The sequence below is a fragment of the Lissotriton helveticus genome, chromosome 5_1 (assembly GCF_964261635.1).
Source record: "Lissotriton helveticus chromosome 5_1, aLisHel1.1, whole genome shotgun sequence".
Lineage (NCBI taxonomy): Eukaryota > Metazoa > Chordata > Amphibia > Caudata > Salamandridae > Lissotriton > Lissotriton helveticus.
The window spans coordinates 1,129,721,841-1,129,747,331 of record NC_136065.1 but is presented as its reverse complement, the minus strand read 5'-3'; the positions used below and the strand labels follow the sequence as shown (position 1 = coordinate 1,129,747,331).

General features: G+C 47.4%; 1 protein-coding gene across 1 annotated transcript in view; it reads left to right on the top strand.

The window, feature by feature from the left end:
- The window catches only part of XPNPEP1 (X-prolyl aminopeptidase 1), a 410,780-nt gene that overhangs the window by 34,340 nt on the left and 350,949 nt on the right, over positions 1-25,491 (top strand). The window contains exon 2 of the mRNA XM_078643742.1: positions 21,523-21,624. The gene's annotated coding sequence lies outside the window, so the exon portion shown is untranslated. The remainder of the gene's footprint in view (positions 1-21,522; positions 21,625-25,491) is intronic.

Genomic DNA, 25,491 nt, shown 5'->3' with positions numbered 1-25,491 from the left:
GCTACTAGATCTCCTGTACTAGTTCTCATACATGAACCATCCACATAAAGTGTCAGGTCGGGATTAGGTAATGCAATGTCTGTCAGGTCTTGTCTTGGCTTAGTCATAGTGTTAACAACTTCCACACAGTCATGTGTGGCAGGATTTGAAGTAACTGACGGTAACAGAGTAGCGGGATTTAAAACGTTGCAGCGTCTGATTTCTATGTGTGGCTGGAACAGTGTCAGTTCATAACCTGTTAAACGTGCAATTGTCAAGTGCTGAGTCTGTGTTCGGTTTAAAAGAACTTCCACGGAGTGTGGAACTTGTACTGTCAGGGAATGTCCTAACACTATGGAATCACTTTGTCTGATTGCTAGAGCTGTGGCTGCAACTGACTTGAGGCACGCAGGCAAAGCCTGGGCTACTGGATCTAATGTGCTCGAAAAATAAGCACAAGGCTTGTACTGTCCGGCTTGATCTTGTGTGAGAACAGATAATGCTGTACCTTCACGTTCTGTGACAAAAAGTGTAAAAGGCTTACTGTAGTTCGGTGTAGCTAGAACAGGAGCTTGGCATAAAGCTTTCTTTAATTCATTAAAACTAAGTGTATGTTCAAATGTCCAAGGGAGGACAGTCGATACGGCTGCCTCCTGTGTCGTTAACTGTATCAGCGGTTTTGCCAGAAATGCATACTGAGGAATCCATTGTCTGCAGTAAGAAGTAAGGCCGATAAAAGCACGTACCTCCTTCTGTGTCTTGGGCTGTGGAAGACTCGCTATTAACTGGATACGGTCTGGTGTCAACTGCCTACCCCACTTGGACAGTAAGTGGCCTAAATAGATCACTTGCTGGACACAGAACTGGAGCTTCGAAGGGGACACCTTGTGCCCCATCTCGGCTAGGAAATACAGAACTGTAAGTGACGCTCGTTCGCAGTCACGTTCAGAACGGGCTGTGATCAGTAGATCATCGACATACTGGAGCAGGGCAGTGTCAGCTGGCATGTGAATATTGTCTAGTTGTCTTTTAAGTGCTTGACTGTAAATGCTAGGACTTTCTGTGAAACCTTGAGGAGCTCGTGTGAATTTATAGCTCCTTCCATTTAAACAAAAACCGAAAAGGTACTGGCTGTCTGGATGAATGGTAACACTGAAAAATGCATTCTTGAGGTCTATTACAGTAAAAAATGTAGCTTCGGGATCTATAGCTGTTAATAAGGATGAAATATCTGGAACTACTGGATACTGGGGTATGATACATTTATTAAGTTCTCGAAGGTCAATCACTAATCGATATACTGGAGGTGCATTTGGATCAGTACGTTTCATGACTGGAATGATAGGAGAATTACATACATTGGAGTCAGTTTCTACAACCACTCCTTGAACAATGAGCTCGTCAATAATTTTGGATAAGGCTGCTACAGCCTCAGGTGGCAATTTGTACTGTCTGATTCGTGGCAGGACAACACCTTGTTTCAGAGTCACACGATGGGGTGTGATTTGCATACAACCAACATCAGTTGGACCTTGTGCCCATAGATGCTGGGGGACATTCCGTAATCTTGGATCAAAATCACGTAATACATAATGACCTTTATAGTCCCTTAAAAACAAACGAACTCCCTCTGGGGAGCAACAAATTACTGCACCTAATTCCTTTAATGTCTTGATACCTAACAAATTTTCTGGACATGATTTCGTAAGTAACAAATCAGTAGTTCGGGACAATGGACCTACTTCTAGAGAAACTGGTTTTGAAATCTCGTTTACAATAGGCTTTCCTGAAAATCCAAGGGAAACATTTCTAGAGCCTGAGAGCGGAGCCCCTGGAACCTCGTCATGACTGATAGTAGTCCTACTTGCCCCTGTATCAATCAAAAACTTTCTGTCTTTCCCTAATACTTGACTGTGTACATAGGGACCCTCTTGATCTACAGGTATCTCGATGAGAGGCAAGCCTACCTCCCTCTCTAGGCTGTTTCATGAATACTGCTGGTACTCTGGATACTCGGACTGTGCGTACTGGTACATCTGTTGTGTAACATGCTGTGTTGCAGCAATAGGCTGCGGTGCTGGAACTGTCTGTTGTGCATTCTGCGGTGACTGAGAAGTCTGTGAGACTTGTTCTTGTCTAGGCGGACGTGGTCTTTCTTTAGTCTTACCAGTGGCTATGTTGTGTTTCAGAACTGCACACTCGTTTATAAAATGACCTGGCTGTTTACAATAATTGCATGTCCCTTTAACGGGAGGTGCAGGATGACTGGCTTGATTCGGACCCCTCTTCTGACTGTCTTGTGGAACAGATTGGGCAACTAATACTTTCATTTTCGTGTCTTTCATACGTCTCTTTTCGTGTTCTTGCTCTTCTCTGATCCTGTTCTGGTGATACTGGAGCATCTGGAGCATTTGTGACGGGGTATTAGCTTGCCAAGTACTTTCGACTTTCAAAACTCGATTTTTAACTTGTGGGCTTGAATTCTCGACTAGTTTAGTAACAAAAAGATGAGGGTAAGACTCGCTACCTGTCTTCAAACCACTGTTAATTATAAAACATTTCTCGAATCTAGAATAAAAATCACTAGTATCTTCGTCTGGTTTCTGTTTACATGCTGAGATTGCATCCCAATCTTCCTTTTTCGTGGTTTGTAATCTTGGCAAAACTTGAATCAATAACTCGGGCAATTCTTTACATTTATCTCCAAGACCGGTACCTGGTACACGTGCATTATCTTCAGCTTCTAGAGCTGTCCAATCAATCTTTTTCTCTCCCACCTCCCATTCTTTTTCCTTGAGTTTTTCATATACCCCTGCGGGCAACAGGACTTTTAGCATTTTAATAATATCTGGATACGTGTATTCTCCCATACGGAGCATGTCTTTTAATTCTCGATGGAACCCTGCTGGATCTTTGTCGTGACAGGGAATTAACTTTTTCATCTCTAAGAGTTCCATCTTTGTGATCGGGGTGTAAACAAATACTCGTTCTAGATCGCCACCCGTTCCTCTAACTGGGTGGACTTCTCGTAACGGATGCTGTCTGTCTATATAGAATGGTTTACTTTCTGGAGGTGAGACGTGAACGAAATGCGGATTCAGAAACGTTCTATATTTGTGGCGCTGTTCTAGAATGACACTAATTAAATCGGTACCTAAACCTTTCCATTTATACTGGAGTAACTCGTTCAGGACATCATGTAACGGACCTGGATCAGAATGTTGACCCTCATACAGTGTAATGAGGTGCTGGATCATATACATACCCACCAGTCGCTGCTCGGCTGGGGGCAGTTTCAGGAACATTTGTGCCACTATTTCGTCTGGAAAAGTGGTAGAATCAGTAACCCATCGGACTGCTGATCGGGCTAGTTCTTGTTCATGCATGGTACTAAGCTCACTACAACCGATTCGCGATTTCAGAATGTGATTGGTAGCTTGAAATACTTGTTCCAGAGAACCTTGTTCTGGTGCTGGAAGATGAAAAACTTTCTTGTGTTCTAGGCGTGAATGTCGTTCGGGAAGTCTAGATCTACCTACATACGCTATTCTGGTAGGATTCTCGTCGTCTACCTCTTCAGTAGAAGAGTCGTTTTCTTTCTCGCTTACTTGTGCTGCTTTGCCTTTGTCGTGTAACCTTATTATTTCCTTACGAATTTTCTTGTACATACTCTCTATACTACTGAGTGTCTTGTGTCTACCCTCGGCTATATTATCACTCCACCTTGTCAGAACTTTCATTTCGATCGGATCTTTAGTCAGACAATCTTGTTCCCTTATTAAACAATTAATTAGAAATTTTAATAGCATGAGCTGGGTCTCAGCTTTCCTTAGAGACATGATTTCGCCAATACTTTCTGGATCGTCCCCTGTACGGATGAAGCGATATATTCTGTCTAGATCTTCTTTCATATTCGGTAGGGTGTCCAAATACTCGGTCACCCGTCTTACGCGCAATGAATATATAACCATATTATCATCGCCTGGGACTGGATCATAACGGCATTCGGTAAGAGCTCGTCTGATATCTGCAACGGACTGGTATTTGGGCGTACGCTGTAACGCACGTTCATGTAACTCGACTAACGTTACACGTTTGTGTGGCGGCGGGGTACCAGGAGGACCTCCCCCCGCGGCCCCTAAACTGGAATCGTCGACTGATACTCTTCGTGCTGGCAGAGTGACTGATGTAGCGGGAACTTGTACTATGGGCTGGACCGGGGGTACCGTAACAGGTGCTGTAACAGGTGCCCCGGTGGCTGGAAGAACAGGAATTACATTATTTACAGGAGCTGGCGGAGCAGGATTTGCATATTCTGGGACTGTCTCGTCCAAATAGGACGAGAGAAAAATATCAGCTGCGGTCGGTCTGTGACGTAGCTTAATCGGAACTAATGGCGGCGGAAAATTACATGGTGCTTCCGGGGTTGCTTTCGGCAAGCCCTCGGCAAGAAGAGGATACATACCCTTAATGAGGGCATTTCTCTGTCTGTCTGACTGTTCGGCTTTAACTCGTTCACCTATTTCGATTAATTCCCTTTCTTGGGCTCTTTCTGAGGATTCTCTACTTAACTCTGACTTTCTGATTTCTTTCTCTGTTCTTTTGTGAGATTCTTTGCGCCATAACTCGATGGCATCTTTCTGGGACTGTCTGGATTTCTTTTTCCATAATGCTTCTTCTACTCGCATGATGCACTCGGCATCCCACGTACCTGATACAGGCCATCTATATTTCTCTTCTAGATCTTTAGTATACTCGACCCATAAGTCCAGATATAATATGGCACTTATGCCATGCTTATGATACATAAAATGACCTGGACTGTCCCTAGGCGGGACAGGAACTGCTTCCTCGAGCAGACCTTTTCTAGTTTTTAACTGACGTAACTTAGAGAACAGAGGCATGACTAGACTGGAGTCTAGAAACAATACAATACACAATAAACACAATAATAACTTTAAGAAAACAAATCACTCATACCACGACATTGAAAACACATGAAATAACATTTAAAAATAACGGTTCGGACAAAATACTACCTGGAATACTGAGAACAGAAACACATGAATTTCTCGAGAACAGAACAGATCTTACTGGAATGACTAGATGCACTGCTGAAACAGTACGAAACTTACCGGTCTCATAAAGAGACACGTCAGGACCCGCATCCACCTAGGTGGACACTTCGTGTTGGATTTGCGTACCCAAACCCACGGACCAGAGACAAATTAATTGACCCTGTCTAGATACTACCCCAGCAACGGTACTCACCGGGCAGCAAGGACGGAAGGCCTCGGACTGGACTGGACTGCGACGACGACGGACGGACGTACTTCGGACTTCAGTTACAGGTGGGCCTCCGGATACCTCGGACCTTGGACTCTCGGCTTGGGCTCTGGTCGGGACTCGCCGCGTTCCTCCACCGCCTCGTCTGGACGCTGGACCGCAACCTCCGTCTCCTCCGTGGGCCTGAGGGATACTTGAAGCAGAAATATCTGCACGTGCACGGTATGGTTCCGTCACGGCTGCAGAGGATCAGGGGGCCTGCGTGGCTTCTCCGGCGCGTGGGGAAAGGGCAAGTCCCTATTCGGGCGCCATTATGTGGTAAATAAATAATTAATTACCGGTTCTATTTTTGACTGGATACAATATAAACAGATAGCTCAATAAATAAGAGTCAAGATACGAGGTAGCGAGAGTTGACAGGCTTTAATTAAGCATAAAGGACTGGAACAGGACAGCCTGTACGGGGATGGGATGGCAGGGCCCGGCAGCTGCCGGGGCAGGATCTGGGAATGGCTAGCAAACTTTAATAACAGTGCACAATATTTATAGTTAAACAAAATACATTGTATTCAGTACAGTAGGCGTAGCAGTAGGCGGAGTTTGTAGCAGTCGCGAAAGATAAGGCATAAAGTGGGTGTAACAAGAGGTGTGTACAGGGCGTATACATAGACATGTGATGCAAACGTAACAGAATATGTCATAAAAGGGGCGGAAACATGGAGGGGGCTACCTGAGCAGCTGGGACCTCTAACCTAGTGGTGCGCGCAAACTGACAATGACGTGTTACTAGGGAGAACTGGGGGCTATGACTTCTGCGCTAGAAGAGGAGACGAAAGTCTGGAGTGTCAGAGCGACATGTACCTAGGCATATCTAGTATCTGGTGTTTATAGTACATGTTGATAGAATCCAAAAGTTATCAGGGTAAAGGCTAACAGACATTAAGACTGGTGCATGCATTATTCTACATGTAGTACGTGTGCTAGGAATATTCTATGAATATGAATACAGTATTTCTCTTACATGGAGACATAAAGGCTAGACCATGACGGAAACTATTGATGCGATTCAGTAGCTTAGGAATGCAGAGAAGGAGGGCTGAACTGATAACTAGAAACATAACATACTCTTAGCAGACTGGGAGGCAGAGCCAGGCCGAGCCGGGCACTGCGAGGCATGAAAGTAAGTGAAGGGTCAGGGATACAGGTGGGGGCTGTATCGCTCCTTGGAGAGTGTTCAGGAGACAGGAGCTGAATCTGAGTCCGGGCCCTTTTGAGGCCTAGAAACGGGGACAATTCAATGAATTAACGTGCACACTGTAAAACGTGGCAACGTAGCTTTACATAGGCCTGATATTCGTTGTATTCACTGTGAGAAGTTGGCCTGATGTGCAGTGTTCACTATTCTAGTGATCACTATATATCAGTCCAAACAACCCTTATTGATGATTGGTTGTAAGTCAACCTTATAGACCAGCTATCCTAGTAGCATGGATACGAGCAGTCTAAGGCTAAGACTCTAGAGGGCGTGTTAAGCCAGCTGTTTTACCATCACATTACCCCTTGAACACCCAGTGAAAGGACACCACACAAGTGTTATGAAAATAAACAGTGTATTTATTAGAATCACAACAACCCTGTACTCTTTATGAGGACAGGGTGCTAGGCACACAACAAAACTCTTACGAAAATACTTAAGTTAGCACGTTATACACAAATGCCCGAGGGGCACGAAAAACCATATATTCTAAAAGTGGAATGCGAAATTACTAGCAGGTAAGTACAGTACTAATAGGCTTTGGAATCGCTAGGACTTGACTATAGAATCGTTAGATTACTTCTAGGAGGCCTAGGGGACTCGGGTGCAGAGTGTGCACTCTCACGCGGGATGCGGGACAAAGTCTATGGAAGCTAGTAAAGGCAAAGTTAGTGTTCACGGGCGAACCCGACCTGGTAGGAAGAAAACGACAGTGGATCCTGACCCTAGGATAGTGAGGCTATGCTGGGACACCGAAGTGCCGATGTTACCTAGCCCAGGGGCTGCAGCTGCATAGGTCTGAAAAGACGTCGGGGATCTCGTTGCCGGACCAGGAGCCTGGAAGAAGGAAGTTGCTGGCAGGCGACCAGTGAAGGAAAGTTCGATGGATCCAAGCCTGGATCAAGGAAGAAGAAACCTGAAAGCAGAGGGGACCAAGTTCTTGAATCACTAGCCAGTGATTAAGTGGGCACCAGGATGGCACCGGGCGAAGTCACCTCGACTAGGTGAGTGGGCGACGCTGGCTCTGCAGATCTCACGGACCAGGAGGCGTTGTCGGCGACCAGGATGGAGAGGCGAGCTGTCCCACGATGGATGAAGCTGTCGGCGTCGAAGTTACCCAGGATTGGGCAACAAGCCTTGGCTAGTTCAAGCCCACGCGGTGGACTCAAAATGGCGTCTTGAGTGGACCAGGAGGGTCCGGGGTGCTCCTTTTTTGGAAGGGAGCAAGGGCCAGCCTGGAGCAACCAGACCAGCAGCAGAAATGTCGTCGGGCGTCGTTCAGAAGGCCACAAGCCAGCGGGCTAGTAGCCAAACAACGCGGTGAGCAGCAAAAAGCAGAAGAGCCCCACGCAGATCGTGGAGATGCTGGGAGGCTGCACTTCGGTGCTGGAGCTGCTCAGGGTCGGGGCTTCTCGGACCCCAAAGCACTCACCAGGAAATTACTCGGCGGGCTTGCTGGAAAGAAGTCGTGCAGTCTTGAAGATGGCCGGTCCCTCGAGGTCTCGTCACACCCACGAATCTCAGCGTGACTGATGATGCAGGTAGAGGTCAGAGGTGCCAGGGAAGCCGGTTCTCGTCGAGCTGGGCAGTCTTGATCCGGAGGAGAGACTTGCAGCAGACCGCAGTGTTCTTAAGATGGTGCCTGCGGATGCAGGGTGACTACTCCTTAGTCACAAGGGAGAAATCTTAGGAAGAAGTCTTGAGTTCCTTTCGTGGAAAGTAGTTTCAGGATTCAAAGATGATCTGATTTGGAAGGGGGCCAGGTCCTACCTTTATCTTGGGAAAGGGGGCTGGCACGCGACTAAGTCCTGCCCTATGGGTGGGACTAGGAGGGGGGTGGTTACACCCCTCTCCTTTGGCGGGCTTTCCCCAGGCCAGGGGCTGGAGTGCCCCTGGAACTGGTTTCAGCCGGTCTATGCACAGTGAGCACCGGGGTGCCACTTGCAGTCACCTTCCTCTAAAGCCCTGCCTACCTAGAATACACAAAACCCTGTCTGGGACGGTGCTGGCACCGCCCCTGGCAGGAAACCCTTTGTCCTTGCCTCCTGCTCTGGGAGGACTCCCAGCAGCAGGAGGGCAGACTTGTGTCTCGGTGGCAGCATCCATTTTGTGGATGCTAAGGCTCTGTCTGACTTTAACCGGGGTTACAGGTTACATACATGTCATGTCCCTCTAGAAGGGTGGAATGCTAACCCCGTCGCCAGAATTGGCGAGGGGTTAGTATTCCAATTCGTATGACACCTTACTCGACATGTTTTGATAAAGCGATACCAGAGTTGGCATATAACCGCGAGGATTATAATGCACTTAAGAGTATATGGTATGCGATATCATGGAAACGGCTAAGGGATGGATCCCGAAAGCCGCAGACAGGCTCAGCTCATGCCAGAGCACTATCTCACACGATTCCAAGCACTCTGCCTTCAGGATTGTCAAGGCCTGCCATAGGAGTGACTGATAGGAGATCTGTGTGTCCATTTTTAGGGTTAGATATAGGTATACTATATCTAAAGCAAAGGGTGATTACACCACCTTGCTCCAGCTGTCAAGCAGCCAGTTGTGTCAGATTTGGATGGCCAGCCAGGGGTGGCATAATACATGCTGCAGCCCCTGGTAGGCCCTGGGTACACCTATGCCTTGGGTACCTAAGGTACACTGTACAGGGACTGATAAGGTGACTCAGTATCCAATTAGATATGTACCTAAGGTACATGGAATCCATTTTACAGAGAGAGCAGTAGGCCTGGGGTCCTGAATAGCAGGGCCCCAGGTCAACTAAGTCAGAAAACCAGCAAAACACCAGGCAAAAAGTTGGGGGCAACCATAGTCAGGGATCTACCTTCCTACATAACCCCCCCCCAAACGAAAGGAGATAAGGCTATCCTTGCCAGGTAAGCCTATATTGCCTGAGTGGCCATATAAGGAAGTACCAGCACTGGCATGGTTACCCCCTATCTCATGGTCCACTAAGCAATCCCTCACCCTAAGGGTATCTGAGGGTCTCCACCATAGGGAATCTCTACCTGTGGTGTGTTTTGGCAAAGGAAAAGGCTGGTGCTGAAATGGAGTACTGAAGTGAGGCTCCACTAATTTTGGGCTCAGCTTCCTCCAATCATTTTCCACCATAGAGGCCTTTCTTTCCAAGACTGAGTTGTTTTGGGCTCTCAGGGTCAACCTCTGGCTACCTACAGCTGGAGGTTGGGTCCCTCTGTTTGGCTTACTGGAGGGACAGGTCAGGTTTGGGGCCCTTAGGTCCCAGGTCTGGCTGTGCCCAACAGTGTCCATCTGTGGGGGGTCCCTAACTAAATTTAAGGGGGATCCCTCAGGAGTTTGTTTTATTTTCACTTGGCTAGGACTGCTAGCTTCAGTGCCCTTAATCTGCCGATTGGGGGATTCTTTTGGACAGGGGGCCCTTTGGGGTCCAACACTGGCCTCCCTGACCTCTACAGCCCTGGGCTGACTGAGGCAGGGTAGAGAGGGGCAGGTTACCTGCTCCAGACTGGGTCCCACCTTGGAAGGGTCCACTGACATCAGGGGTTCTGCCAGGCTAGGCCTGACTACCTCTGTGGCAGTTTCTTCACAAGGGGTCAGATCAGTTCCCTGAGGAGGCTGACCCTTTCCTAAAGTCTGGTGGGAGGGAGATTTCTCTTCCTCCTCAATGCTCTCTGTCTGAGTGGAGTGATCCATAGTTTCAGGCTTCACAACACTATTATCTGTCTGAGTTTGAGCTGTGGCCATCACAACTCTCCCAACCTTTCCAGGAGGGGGCTCAGTTTGGGTGTGGGCTGTGACCATCACAGCCTTGACAACCTGTTCTGGGAAGGAAGTTGTCTGAGATTGGGTTGTGACTGGCACAACCCTCCTGACCTGTTCAGGGAGGACATCTTGGACTGGGGCTGTGGCTATCACTGCCCCACTAACCTTACCATGGGTATTTACCATTTTAGAATGGGTTTCTTGCTCAACTTCAGCCCAGGCTGAGAGCTCTAAATCATTCCCCAGTAGGCAATCTACAGGCAAGTTTGGTGACACTGCCACTCTCTTGTGGCCAGTGACACCTCCCCAGCTGAGATTGACCACTGCCATGGGATGATCTCTCTGTACTCCATCAATATTGGTCACCTGGTATGTGGCACCAGGTAAAAGTTGCCTTGAGGGGACTAGGCTCTCAGTCACCATAGTGATGCTAGCCCCTGTATCTCTATAGGCCTCAACTTTTATACCATTGATGAGGGGCTCCTGTCTGTACTTGCCCAAAGTGTTGGGACAAGTTGTGAAGTTGGCAAACCCCATGCCAGTCTCACAGACAAGAGTATCTAAGTTTGGGGACCTGGTTAGGCCAGAGTCCCCAGGAACTCCCAAAGTAAATGCACCCAAATTCTTGGGGGCACTCCCACCACCTGGGGGATTACTACCAGTAGTAACAGGAGGTTTGGGAATGTTACTTGGGGGTATGTTTTCCTTATTGTTATTCTTTGGGCAACTGCTGTCAGTTTTTAAGTGACCCACCTGTTTACAGGGATAACAATAAGGTTTCTTCTGGTTGTTGGAAGGATTCTGGGACCCACCCCCCTCAGAGGATTTTTGGGGCCCTGATGTGGTTTGATCTGTAGATTTATTCCCACCCTTCTCTTGAGGCTTGGTTGATTCCTTTTTCTGGTCACCACCTTGGTTCTTGGGCCTAATCCTGGTTCTGACCCATTTGTCTGCCCTCTTACCCAATTCTTGTGGAGAGGTCAGATCAGAGTCTACCAGGTGCTGGTGTAATAACTGGTTCTGACAATTATTTAAGACTTGCTCTCTCATAATAAGATTATACAATCCTGTGAAGTCAGTAACCTTGCTACCCAGTAGCCAGCCTTCCAAAGCCTTAGTGGCACAATCAACAAAGTCAGACCAGTCCTGAGACTGAGTTTTCTGGGTATCCCTGAACAGCAACCTGTACTGCTCAGTGGTTAAGCCAAACCCATCAACCAGTGCATTTTTCAGGACCTGGTAATTGTTAGCATCCTCTACTCTTGTAGTGAGGAGCTTATCTCTACCTTTACCATCAAAGGAGAGCCACAATATAGCTGCCCACTGACTCTGGGGAATGCACTGCACAGTGCAGGCCCTCTCCAGAGCAGCCATCCATTTCTGGATATCATCCCCTTGCTTAAAGGGGGGCACTATTTTAGTCAGGTGTTTAGTATCTAAACCCTTCTCTCTATCTCTTGGGAGATTGCTGCCACCAGTGGGAGCTAGCCCACTCATCTGCTGCTCTCTAGCAAAGGCAAGCTTCTCTTTGGCCAGGGCAAGTTCTTCCCTTTCAATCCTCAGTTCAGCTTGTCTCATTCTAGCTTCATGCTCTTTTCTCTGAGGGGAAGTAAATCTCCTCTGTGGAGGATTCCTTCTCCCCTGAGAAGAGGCATTAGAGTGCAGAGATCTATTGGAGTCCCTAGAAAGAGATCTATCTCTCCTAACTCCAAGGTTAGGCCCACTTCGGGTTAGTACTGGGGGTCCCCCAGATCCTAGCCCAAGTAAGTCTAAGTTGGTCCTGGTTAGCCTTCTGACTACCTCAAGACCTTTGTCTACCTCATCCCCAGAGAGTTCCTCCTGATCCTCCTCCTCCTCAACTGCAGTAGCAGTGTTGGGGAGGTCTGGATCCCCAGAGGTCCCCTCTAAGGCTGGCATGTTCTCATGTAACTGAGAAAGCTTTCTGGCATCATATGTCTCTAAGAGACCTATCAGAAAGGGAATGGTGGGGTTAGACCCCTGCTTCAGTTTTCTGGAGACACAGATTTGTCTCATCTCCTGGAAACTGAGAGCTGCATATCTTGAAGTGACCTGTGGAGGGTCAACACTGACCAGGGGAGTCTCAGTAGAATCTCCCTGGGTAGACATGCTTTTCTAGTGAGGTGTAAGTGGTGCACTTACCTACACTATATGTTTGCCTACTGATCCCTTGCTAGAGTTGTAGTTTAGGGTGTGCTAGGCCCTAGGAGCTACACCAGCTGGTTCAGTAGAACTCAGAGTATTCTAAGCTAAGTTATATGTACCTTTAGTACTTATGTGATCTTTCACAAGATATTCTTAGGGCATGTGTGGTAAAACAACAGCAAGCTCAAATCCCAACCGCTGCTCACCAATGTGAGAAGTTGGCCTGATGTGCAGTGTTCACTATTCTAGTGATCACTATATATCAGTCCAAACAACCCTTATTGATGATTGGTTGTAAGTCAACCTTATAGACCAGCTATCCTAGTAGCATGGATACGAGCAGTCTAAGGCTAAGACTCTAGAGGGCGTGTTAAGCCAGCTGTTTTACCATCACATTACCCCTTGAACACCCAGTGAAAGGACACCACACAAGTGTTATGAAAATAAACAGTGTATTTATTAGAATCACAACAACCCTGTACTCTTTATGAGGACAGGGTGCTAGGCACACAACAAAACTCTTACGAAAATACTTAAGTTAGCACGTTATACACAAATGCCCGAGGGGCACGAAAAACCATATATTCTAAAAGTGGAATGCGAAATTACTAGCAGGTAAGTACAGTACTAATAGGCTTTGGAATCGCTAGGACTTGACTATAGAATCGTTAGATTACTTCTAGGAGGCCTAGGGGACTCGGGTGCAGAGTGTGCACTCTCACGCGGGATGCGGGACAAAGTCTATGGAAGCTAGTAAAGGCAAAGTTAGTGTTCACGGGCGAACCCGACCTGGTAGGAAGAAAACGACAGTGGATCCTGACCCTAGGATAGTGAGGCTATGCTGGGACACCGAAGTGCCGAAGTTACCTAGCCCAGGGGCTGCAGCTGCATAGGTCTGAAAAGACGTCGGGGATCTCGTTGCCGGACCAGGAGCCTGGAAGAAGGAAGTTGCTGGCAGGCGACCAGTGAAGGAAAGTTCGATGGATCCAAGCCTGGATCAAGGAAGAAGAAACCTGAAAGCAGAGGGGACCAAGTTCTTGAATCACTAGCCAGTGATTAAGTGGGCACCAGGATGGCACCGGGCGAAGTCACCTCGACTAGGTGAGTGGGCGACGCTGGCTCTGCAGATCTCACGGACCAGGAGGCGTTGTCGGCGACCAGGATGGAGAGGCGAGCTGTCCCACGATGGATGAAGCTGTCGGCGTCGAAGTTACCCAGGATTGGGCAACAAGCCTTGGCTAGTTCAAGCCCACGCGGTGGACTCAAAATGGCGTCTTGAGTGGACCAGGAGGGTCCGGGGTGCTCCTTTTTTGGAAGGGAGCAAGGGCAAGCCTGGAGCAACCAGACCAGCAGCAGAAATGTCGTCGGGCGTCGTTCAGAAGGCCACAAGCCAGCGGGCTAGTAGCCAAACAACGCGGTGAGCAGCAAAAAGCAGAAGGGCCCCACGCAGATCGTGGAGATGCTGGGAGGCTGCACTTCGGTGCTGGAGCTGCTCAGGGTCGGGGCTTCTCGGACCCCAAAGCACTCACCAGGAAATTACTCGGCGGGCTTGCTGGAAAGAAGTCGTGCAGTCTTGAAGATGGCCGGTCCCTCGAGGTCTCGTCACACCCACGAATCTCAGCGTGACTGATGATGCAGGTAGAGGTCAGAGGTGCCAGGGAAGCCGGTTCTCGTCGAGCTGGGCAGTCTTGATCCGGAGGAGAGACTTGCAGCAGACCGCAGTGTTCTTAAGATGGTGCCTGCGGATGCAGGGTGACTACTCCTTAGTCACAAGGGAGAAATCTTAGGAAGAAGTCTTGAGTTCCTTTCGTGGAAAGTAGTTTCAGGATTCAAAGATGATCTGATTTGGAAGGGGGCCAGGTCCTACCTTTATCTTGGGAAAGGGGGCTGGCACGCGACTAAGTCCTGCCCTATGGGTGGGACTAGGAGGGGGGTGGTTACACCCCTCTCCTTTGGCGGGCTTTCCCCAGGCCAGGGGCTGGAGTGCCCCTGGAACTGGTTTCAGCCGGTCTATGCACAGTGAGCACCGGGGTGCCACTTGCAGTCACCTTCCTCTAAAGCCCTGCCTACCTAGAATACACAAAACCCTGTCTGGGACGGTGCTGGCACCGCCCCTGGCAGGAAACCCTTTGTCCTTGCCTCCTGCTCTGGGAGGACTCCCAGCAGCAGGAGGGCAGACTTGTGTCTCGGTGGCAGCATCCATTTTGTGGATGCTAAGGCTCTGTCTGACTTTAACCGGGGTTACAGGTTACATACATGTCGTGTCCCTCTAGAAGGGTGGAATGCTAACCCCGTCGCCAGAATTGGCGAGGGGTTAGTATTCCAATTCGTATGACACCTTACTCGACATGTTTTGATAAAGCGATACCAGAGTTGCCATATAACCGCGAGGATTATAATGCACTTAAGAGTATATGGTATGCGATATCATGGAAACGGCTAAGGGATGGATCCCGAAAGCCGCAGACAGGCTCAGCTCATGCCAGAGCACTATCTCACACGATTCCAAGCACTCTGCCTTCAGGATTGTCAAGGCCTGCCATAGGAGTGACTGATAGGAGATCTGTGTGTCCATTTTTAGGGTTAGATATAGGTATACTATATCTAAAGCAAAGGGTGATTACACCACCTTGCTCCAGCTGTCAAGCAGCCAGTTGTGTCAGATTTGGATGGCCAGCCAGGGGTGGCATAATACATGCTGCAGCCCCTGGTAGGCCCTGGGTACACCTATGCCCTGGGTACCTAAGGTACACTGTACAGGGACTGATAAGGTGACTCAGTATCCAATTAGATATGTACCTAAGGTACATGGAATCCATTTTACAGAGAGAGCAGTAGGCCTGGGGTCCTGAATAGCAGGGCCCCAGGTCAACTAAGTCAGAAAACCAGCAAAACACCAGGCAAAAAGTTGGGGGCAACCATAGTCAGGGATCTACCTTCCTACATTCACGAAAACTGGAAACTGGCATACTAGAGATGGACTAATGGGTTAGTGACACCTAGGATAGGTGTCAACTCTTCGAGCACAACCTAAATGAAACAAGCAAGTTTCTTTGGAAAGTTCTTCTATGATCACCAGAAATTCATTAAACCAAAATTGTGTTCATCTTCTTCATCATGTTTAATTCACATGAATCTTTTTTTCAATAATCATGAAGTTCCTTTAACATAACAATCCACGTTCATTGTATGTATGACGATTTCATTTCCCTTCCCAATGCATTTCGGACACCCGGTCCTTCATCAGGGGAATCCTAAAAGAACAGTAACGATATCATCTAAGTATGATCCACCGAGTAACAATGAATACAAAAATATGCTGCCTTAACTATGAAAGTAACTACTGAAAAATAACAAAATGTGAACCTCACGTGCATAAATATTAAAAGCACCCAAAATGTGTGTTGCCCGAAAGATCAGCGTAAGTTTATCACAACTAAAACGAACATCCTATCGTTATTGTATGGGTATGAACCAACCAAGACAAACCGAACGTTGCGAAGGCCAGGTGATATAAAGGTGTACTTAATCTCCGTGAGCTAGTAGTCACAAACCCATTATCTGCCCGTATAACACCGTGGGTAACACAAAGCGCATAACGTGACTGATGAAAACTTACAGAAAAGGTGAAGCAAGATCGCGTGTCCTGCTCGATACGCCCTTCGCCATCAAGTGTAAAACCCGGCGTGCAATACATACACTGAAATTCCATCCGATCATTGAGACCGGATGGTTTCATAGACTGAAGAAATCTAATCCAATGATTTTCACGCGTGGTGTACATCATCAAATGCCCGTGTGGGTTGCTATATACTGGCAAAACCACTCGCAAATTGAAAGTAAGAATCAATGAACATAAGAGCAACATAAGAACAGCTAATATGAAGTCCAACCTGGCTCTACATTTTAAGGATTGCAGACACAACATCAGCCAGCTGCGGTTCGCTGCAGTAGAAGTGGTCAAAAAGCGAGACGACAGAGACAATAATAACTTTCTCTTGCAGCGTGAAAATCATTGGATTAGATTTCTTCAGTCTATGAAACCATCCGGTCTCAATGATCGGATGGAATTTCAGTGTTATCTGTAGAGTTGATTTGTACTGTTTCTGCACATGTTTTGATGCTGGCCTTTATGTTCGAGTATTATTGTGTATTGTTGCACTTTTTTCTCCCTTTTTATTAATTCACATTATTTTTAGTCATATGTGATGCTTCATTTGGCGCTTAATCGCATTGTAGCTTTTTATATATTTCATTCTGTGATATTGTTCATACATATGTATGTATAACTCCTATTCGTACATTTGGGTTCTTGTCACCACTTCAACATGGCCGCCATAACCGCAGTCCTCTCTCTATGCGCACTGTCTTCCTCTAATCTACTTCCGTATGTATTGCACGCCGGGTTTTACACTTGATGGCGAAGGGCGTATCGAGCAGGACACGCGATCTTGCTTCACCTTTTCTGTAAGTTTTCATCAGTCACGTTATGCGCTTTGTGTTACCCACGGTGTTATACGGGCAGATAATGGGTTTGTGACTACTAGCTCACGGAGATTAAGTACACCTTTATATCACCTGGCCTTCGCAACGTTCGGTTTGTCTTGGTTGGTTCATACCCATACAATAACGATAGGATGTTCGTTTTAGTTGTGATAAACTTACGCTGATCTTTCGGGCAACACACATTTTGGGTGCTTTTAATATTTATGCACGTGAGGTTCACATTTTGTTATTTTTCAGTAGTTACTTTCATAGTTAAGGCAGCATATTTTTGTATTCATTGTTACTCGGTGGATCATACTTAGATGATATCGTTACTGTTCTTTTAGGATTCCCCTGATGAAGGACCGGGTGTCCGAAATGCATTGGGAAGGGAAATGAAATCGTCATACATACAATGAACGTGGATTGTTATGTTAAAGGAACTTCATGATTATTGAAAAAAAGATTCATGTGAATTAAACATGATGAAGAAGATGAACACAATTTTGGTTTAATGAATTTCTGGTGATCATAGAAGAACTTTCCAAAGAAACTTGCTTGTTTCATTTAGGTTGTGCTCGAAGAGTTGACACCTATCCTAGGTGTCACTAACCCATTAGTGATTTCCACACCTTCTTTGTCAGGGGGTGATATCTTTGAAGCACACCACAACCAGTTGACCTTATATACAGAGAGGAGTGCGTGACCCACACCTCCATACTAGAGATGGACACAACTGTAATTGCGTCTTTAATCGATCAGAGGGGAATACATGCATATCGATCATGCACATATGACATAACATGGGGAACACGTAGGCACATATGACATGGCAAAATTTACTTTTCCACAAGTCACTTAAGAATTCGCTAAGGGCTGGGAGCGCTATTGCTTGTAGTGCGGGAGGAATGTATACTGATACTATATTGACAGACCGTCCCTCCCACTGACCCAGTAGGGCCGCAAATCGGCCTTGATCATCTGTTTTTGTTTTATGCACTATAAATGGGGATTGTTTTTTCACCAGAATGCCAACTCCTCTGGAACCAGAAGAAAACTCGGAGTGCACTATCATTTTATACCCCCACCTGTCCATCGCTTTACATGCGTTACCAGTGAGGTGCGTTTCTTGCAGCAGGGCTACCGTTGGGGCGCAGCGCTTCAAACTTTATAGAACCAGGCCCCTCTTTATTTTGTCCCCCAGGCTGTGCCCATTCCACATGAGCAATGACAGGGGGGTCACTTGGGTCTTGGGGTATGACTCCGAGTCGGGATCAGCAGGGGTTTGTGTTGCCATGCCTAGTAAAATGCTTGGGAGGAGATACGGAGGTACTTGAGAACTGAATACGTCGGCCAATGTGTGGGAATGCTACAATCCTGAAATCGCCGCTAAGAACCAAAACCAATAACGCACAGAACCATGTAAACTGTCCCATCCCCCAACCCCCCTCCCTGCCAGACGGACTCAGAACTGCCCGCCTCCCCAACTTTGCAGAGTGCTCCGTCCCAAACCCCGAAAAAGTACTTGCGTGTAGGAGGTGAGAGGTCCAAGGACGATCGTAGTCCTTCCCCACCCCAAAGCCAGCTTTTACATAGAGTATGGTTCAGATCTTTGTGCAGGTAAGTCCGTTTGTGTGCCCCCACACATCACCCAGTCGCAGAGTCCAGCGTTCTCGCTCAGTCTCACTCTTCGGTCTCATCTGGTGCAGGTGTTCTTCCTCTTGCTGCTGGCCACGGTCCCCGGGGTCTCCAGTCATCCCGCAACGTCGCTGGTTTCTCTCCGACTGCTTGGGTTCTCTCACCTGATGCCATCCCTCGGTCCAGTCATGTGCCTCCTCTGGTGTGTTGAAAAACCATGTTTTCCCATATGCCACCACACGTAGTCTCGCCGGGAATAGCATTGAGTGTGGCAGTTCCCTGGCTCTCAGTTCTTTCTTGACCTCCATGAAACTCTTGCGGCGCTTGGAGACCGCCGCTGTATAGTCCGGGAAGAATGACACAACTGAATTCTGGATATGTAGCTGCGGAGCCACCCTTGCTGTTTGCAATATAGCATCTCTATCCCTGAAATTAAAGATGCGGGCCAGTACAGGTCTAGGGGGGGGCCCGGGTTTGGGCTTACCCCCGGCACCCTGTGGGCCCTCTCAACTGAGAAAAAGGTTGATAGTCCCCTGGGTTGGAGTCTAGATTTTATGAGGTCCTCTACATATAAGTCCTTGGCTGGGTTCTCTTCGCTTTCAGGAATTCCCGTAATTCTGACATTGTTGCGCCGGGAACGCCCTTCTTGGTCATCCAGCTTTGATGCCATGAGCTTGTTCTCTGCCTCCACGCAGTTTCATATCAGAGCCGTAGTATCTTTCGACAGAGATTTCGTCACTTGCTCGACTTCCATGACCCTGGCCATCATTTTTTTAAAGTCCCCTCGGAGGAAGGAGACATCCGCTGATATCGCTCCCACCATCGATTGTACACTGGTGAGGGCGGTCATTATGTCTTCCAATGTTACCTTGTGTGCACCTTCCTCTCCAGGGTCCTCACGGTCAGGCAGCGGAGGGAATTCCTTTCCCTAGACGAATTTGTCCAGTTTGGACTGGGTGGTCCTCGTGCGTGGGCCCCTGCCCTCCATCCTCGCCCAGATGACTCCACGCTATCCGGTACTGGCCGCCATGAGACCGCCTGCCCCGCACGGCATTTCGGATTTCCCACTGCACTAATTTGCGATGTAGGGCCATCGGGGGTCTCCCACGCAATACCCCTGTATCCTGCACTACACGGATTCACCTTCCCAATTCGCGGGTGTCACCAGCCGGTGATTCTTGGTGTGCCTTCTCCTGCAGCTCGCCCCTAATATTGTATAGTCCGCGAGCTCCGCCTCTGCCGGTGCATGTATTTGGGCTCCACTGTTGCTGGAGCCCACAGGTCTCCTTATGCACCCCGAGGGCACCTGCCTGCCAAATGGTGGGGGGCTGTACCAGACGCCCCTCAGGCCCATGAGCCTCCTGCTTGTGCCCCGCTCTCGGTCAGGTGTTACTGCACTATCGGGCGCCTTTCGCCCCTGATCTCAATCCTGCTACTGGGTCTCACTGCAATCGAGGACCCGGCTTCACTTGCGTGTGTAGGCCGCACACCTCCCTCATGCTCCACGGGGCCTCCGATGCGTCAGATGGTGTCCAGATCGGGCCCGCCCGTCCCAGCGGGCCGTCCCCACCCCACCGCAGGCACCGGACCCGACCGCGGCGCAGGATCACTTCTGCTGCCGTCGTCTGTGGGGCGTGTTAGGCACGTCGCAGCTCCGGAGGTCGCCAAACTCAGGCCCCAGGGGGAGGAGGGGCGGCGCACACTACTCCGGCGCACCTGCGGGCAGAAGCAGGGACCAGCCTCCGCCAGCGACACAGTCTCCAGGGCCCCCTTGCTGCCGTGTCCTGCGATGTTCTCCGCGCCGCAGTCCCACCAGCGGGCTCACCTTCAAATCGACTCCCCGGCTGCAGAAGAGCCGTCAGGCCGCTTTAGTCTTCGCTCCGGGCCTGCATTTCCGCACAACGGATTAGCACCGGAGTCGGATCCCCAGGCTCCTCCTGCACTCCGACATCCGTGTCAGTCTTTAGGGTACAATCATTGTCCGGATTATGTGACGGATTAATGCAGGAGTCTACCGTGCCCTCGGAACTCTCCTAAGCAGCAGCCGTCTTGCTCGGCTGCAAGCCACGCCCTCGTGCATGTTTTTTCATGACTAGAAGCTGTTTCTCAAATCTCTGTGTCGGTCATATGAGTGTCTCTCCAGTTAACCTGCTCAAATTGAGTTGTTTCCAACTTACGAACTGTTCCCGGTAGCGGGTTGTGATCAGTGTTGGATAGGAGCTAGAATCACTGTGGTAAGCGGTGGATGAAGTAACTATAGATAACTGTGGGCTGAAGCTCCTATCTTTTGAATTACTGGCTTCCTGATTCAACTGTTAGGTCTCATCATTGGTGAAAGTGCTATATAACGCCATAGCATTAACAGCTGCTTCCAAGAGATTATATTTAACGTACTCTACATTTCTAAGTTAAAACAGTCCTCTAAAGGACATTCTGAAAGGATGCAAATTGTGGTCTTCAAGTACGTCAAGTATCCTTGTGATGTGTTAAGCATTCCAATCACCTAACCACAAAATGGCTACACAAATTCTGTTTTTTTCACGTCTTTTTGCTTTTTTCTATTAATAAAATATAAGGTTGTCTTCTAATTGCATAATAAAATTCACACAGGCTTATAGTAATCATTGTACTGTTTGAGTATGGAAAATAATCCTTGAAAAGGTATGATGCAAGGGAAATATAGCTGTGTGCTTTTTAGAGGGCTCTGGAAAATATTTTCCATAACAAGATATCGTTTATTATAGATAAACCTAACATGCATGGTGAAAATACCTTAAAAGAAAGGCAGAGGAAATGTATGTGCAAAGTCCACAGATTAGACCTTTGGAACAGCACGCTCTTGTCTTAGGGGAACCTGTCCTGCTCAGCATGCCCGAATTGCAGTCGATAAAGCAGGAAAAGGTTAATTGAAGTGTAAAGTCCAACAGCTTACCACTACTATCTCTCTCACTTGTTCGAAGATGCTGATGAATATGCTGTGAAGGGGTAAAGGGCAGAACGTGAATGTGCTCCTGCATTCAAGGATTGAAGACTCTGAGAACGTGCAGAAGAGGAAACGGACGGTGAGGCGCTACAAAAAGATTTAAATACAGAAACAAGTATTGATTTCTTACTTCTAGTGTTTTCTTGTAATTGTATCATAGCTTATTTTCAAAATAAGTGCAAATTCATTAGCAGAAGCTGCTTGCTTTCCCTATATACCTGGATCTAAGGTGTTATTCATTCGTTTATAGAGCCAGGCTGTGTATAATGAAGGCAAATTCATGTTTTTGTTAATGTTTTATGCTGATATTGTTTTGTTTTTGGAAAGTGCCCTCTTGGTTGCTTTTTAACTACTCTGTTTTAAGTTGCATATCCAATGAGCGAAGAACATGGAAAGTTATGATAGGAATCCAACTTGTCTACCTCACACACTATGCCCCCAGTGCTTCTGCACATTTGCTGCACCACAGCATCCAACATTGGCATATGTGACAGCTTCTTCGATTAGAATGATTGTCCATGAGACAGTTGACTGTAGTGTGATGGAGCAATTGGGTAACAGCCTCTTGCTTTCAAAGTTTCTCTGTGTTGCTGTACATAAAAACAGTACGTTCTATTCATTTGAGACCATGATACGAATGACATTGAAAATCAAGAGTTCCTCCTCAACCAATCTGGGGAGATTCGTTGCGGCATGCTGATGTCCCCCCTTTCTGACTAGCAAAATATGGAGCAAGCGTTCATCCAGTGCACCCAACACAGCAAAAGATGGAGTTACCCACTCCATAGTCTTTTTTTCTCCATAGCCACACTGGGTCAGCGTCTCAAAACACAGTGGCACACCAAGGAAAAGATGCAGACTGACCAGCCCTTCCTGCTTGAATGTAAACGGGGAGGTTAGACGAGGGCAATTCTTTGCTTATATGGGAAAGATCCTAAAAGTTAACACTGAGAGACCCCCTTCAAACAGCCACCTGCGTACGGCCTTTTGACGTACAAATCTACTCGTATAATTTTCCATTACCTGTTATTAAACCACCTAATTCCTTTTCCATGGGTCAAGACTACAAGAGGGAAAGGTTTTAATTGAGCTTACCCTATATAACATTGCGAGTACACACACACCTCATTATTGTGGAGGTGATGGCTCTGTTTTTCTTCTTAATGCCCATGGTTGTGGGTTTCTTCCTTTCCGTTTTTCCAGATGTGCTCTTTTTTTCCTCTGCACCACAATCTTCTAAAGGGGTCCTGCCGTTACACGTGTGGTGTTCTGAGCAAGGCACCTTTTGGGCATATGAATTTGCACATTTTCTCTTTCCCTGAGAGTGTTTGCCACCCTTCATAACCCCAAAAGGCAAAATCAAGCCAAATAACAGGATTGATCGCCTGTCAAGTATTTGCCATTTGCTGTCCATGAGGTCAGCAAACCATCAGTAGGAGGCCAGATTAAAAATGAAAAGTTTTGTTTTCCTGCAGCTTTGCTTCTGAGATAATGTTGCAGTGTATTCTATATTCTGACACCCTGGGTGTCTCTGTCCTGATATGTTTGTTTCTTTAAGGTCATTGGTGAACCTGGACAAAGCTGACTCAGAAAATGTTCCTGTTACTTTCTGATTAGGGGTTTAGTTTGGATAGATTGTATCTAAACCTCCTATACTTTATTTCTTTGCTCCCCAGACATTGCTTGGTTCTCCCCTCCATTGTCTATGGTCCTCTTTTAGCTCTTCTCCCCTATTTATTGCCTTCATTATATTTTATTTTTTTCTCTTTTCCATTGAAAGAGTCTGGCAAGGCATTTTAACTTACACCGTTTGGCATTCCAGGTGTGCATATACACACCAAGGGCAAGCCTGACTACAGTTCTTTCCCAGCTTCACCAATTTCGCTGAGCGGATCCCACCCAAGTTGGACCATTGCTCAGCAATCTTAATAATTAATTTACCGCTGATGTTTGATCAGAAATTATTATTATACGCTGAATCAAATAGGCCTGAAGAGTCTACTGTTGTGATTCTTGGTAGGCAGCCTACATAGCGCAGTTGCATCATTGTGAGTCTTGCACCACCAAAGTGAAATCTGACTGGCATGGAGGGAAGATCAAAGCTGAAAACCCTTCTTTGAATTGTTCAAGGGCATGTATAGCTTTCGTCTGCTGCCTCTACGAAGGTGACTCCTATTCTAGATAGGCTGTTATGTGCCCCTGAGTGGAAGGTGTAGTGCCGTGTTGTAGGGTGGTGCCATCTCCACACATCAGTAAGTCCAAGTGCCTCCAGAAAACCCTGAAGGCGAGACATGCCAGGCGCGTGCGCCCTCACAGGGTATCTGTCCAGATTACCATCTATCGTCACATTGAAGTCCCCTCCTATCAGAAGTTCCCCTTCCGGAGAGTCTGTGGTAAATAAATAATTAATTACCGGTTCTATTTTTGACTGGATACAATATAAACAGATAGCTCAATAAATAAGAGTCAAGATACGAGGTAGCGAGAGTTGACAGGCTTTAATTAAGCATAAAGGACTGGAACAGGACAGCCTGTACGGGGATGGGATGGCAGGGCCCGGCAGCTGCCGGGGCAGGATCTGGGAATGGCTAGCAAACTTTAATAACAGTGCACAATATTTATAGTTAAACAAAATACATTGTATTCAGTACAGTAGGCGTAGCAGTAGGCGGAGTTTGTAGCAGTCGCGAAAGATAAGGCATAAAGTGGGTGTAACAAGAGGTGTGTACAGGGCGTATACATAGACATGTGATGCAAACGTAACAGAATATGTCATAAAAGGGGCGGAAACATGGAGGGGGCTACCTGAGCAGCTGGGACCTCTAACCTAGTGGTGCGCGCAAACTGACAATGACGTGTTACTAGGGAGAACTGGGGGCTATGACTTCTGCGCTAGAAGAGGAGACGAAAGTCTGGAGTGTCAGAGCGACATGTACCTAGGCATATCTAGTATCTGGTGTTTATAGTACATGTTGATAGAATCCAAAAGTTATCAGGGTAAAGGCTAACAGACATTAAGACTGGTGCATGCATTATTCTACATGTAGTACGTGTGCTAGGAATATTCTATGAATATGAATACAGTATTTCTCTTACATGGAGACATAAAGGCTAGACCATGACGGAAACTATTGATGCGATTCAGTAGCTTAGGAATGCAGAGAAGGAGGGCTGAACTGATAACTAGAAACATAACATACTCTTGGCAGACTGGGAGGCAGAGCCAGGCCGAGCCGGGCACTGCGAGGCATGAAAGTAAGTGAAGGGTCAGGGATACAGGTGGGGGCTGTATCGCTCCTTGGAGAGTGTTCAGGAGACAGGAGCTGAATCTGAGTCCGGGCCCTTTTGAGGCCTAGAAACGGGGACAATTCAATGAATTAACGTGCACACTGTAAAACGTGGCAACGTAGCTTTACATAGGCCTGATATTCGTTATATTCACGAAAACTGGAAACTGGCATACTAGAGATGGACACAACTGTAATTGCGTCTTTAATCGATCAGAGGGGAATACATGCATATCGATCATGCACATATGACATAACATGGGGAACACGTAGGCACATATGACATGGCAAAATTTACTTTTCCACATTCCCTCCTTGTGCCCTACGTTTCCATCAGGAAACATCTATATTCATGATACCATCTATCATTTCATACAGCATCATTTGCTCGTCTCGAATTGTCTTGGAACGGGACTTAGGACTAGGAATACAAGAGGTAGCACAAATGCCGCAAATCGCAGGGCCACATTGTATACAGAGGCAGCAACTGAATATGATCGTTACTGCAATACCTAGGAATGACAATACTTTCCATCCCCAAGCAGATATGATATCCCAGAGCCAACCGGACCATGTCCAGGTGCCTGGATTCTGGTGTAACTGATGGGCAATTTTATGAAGTCTGGTTATAGCTGAATAAACAGACGGCGCGGTATTAG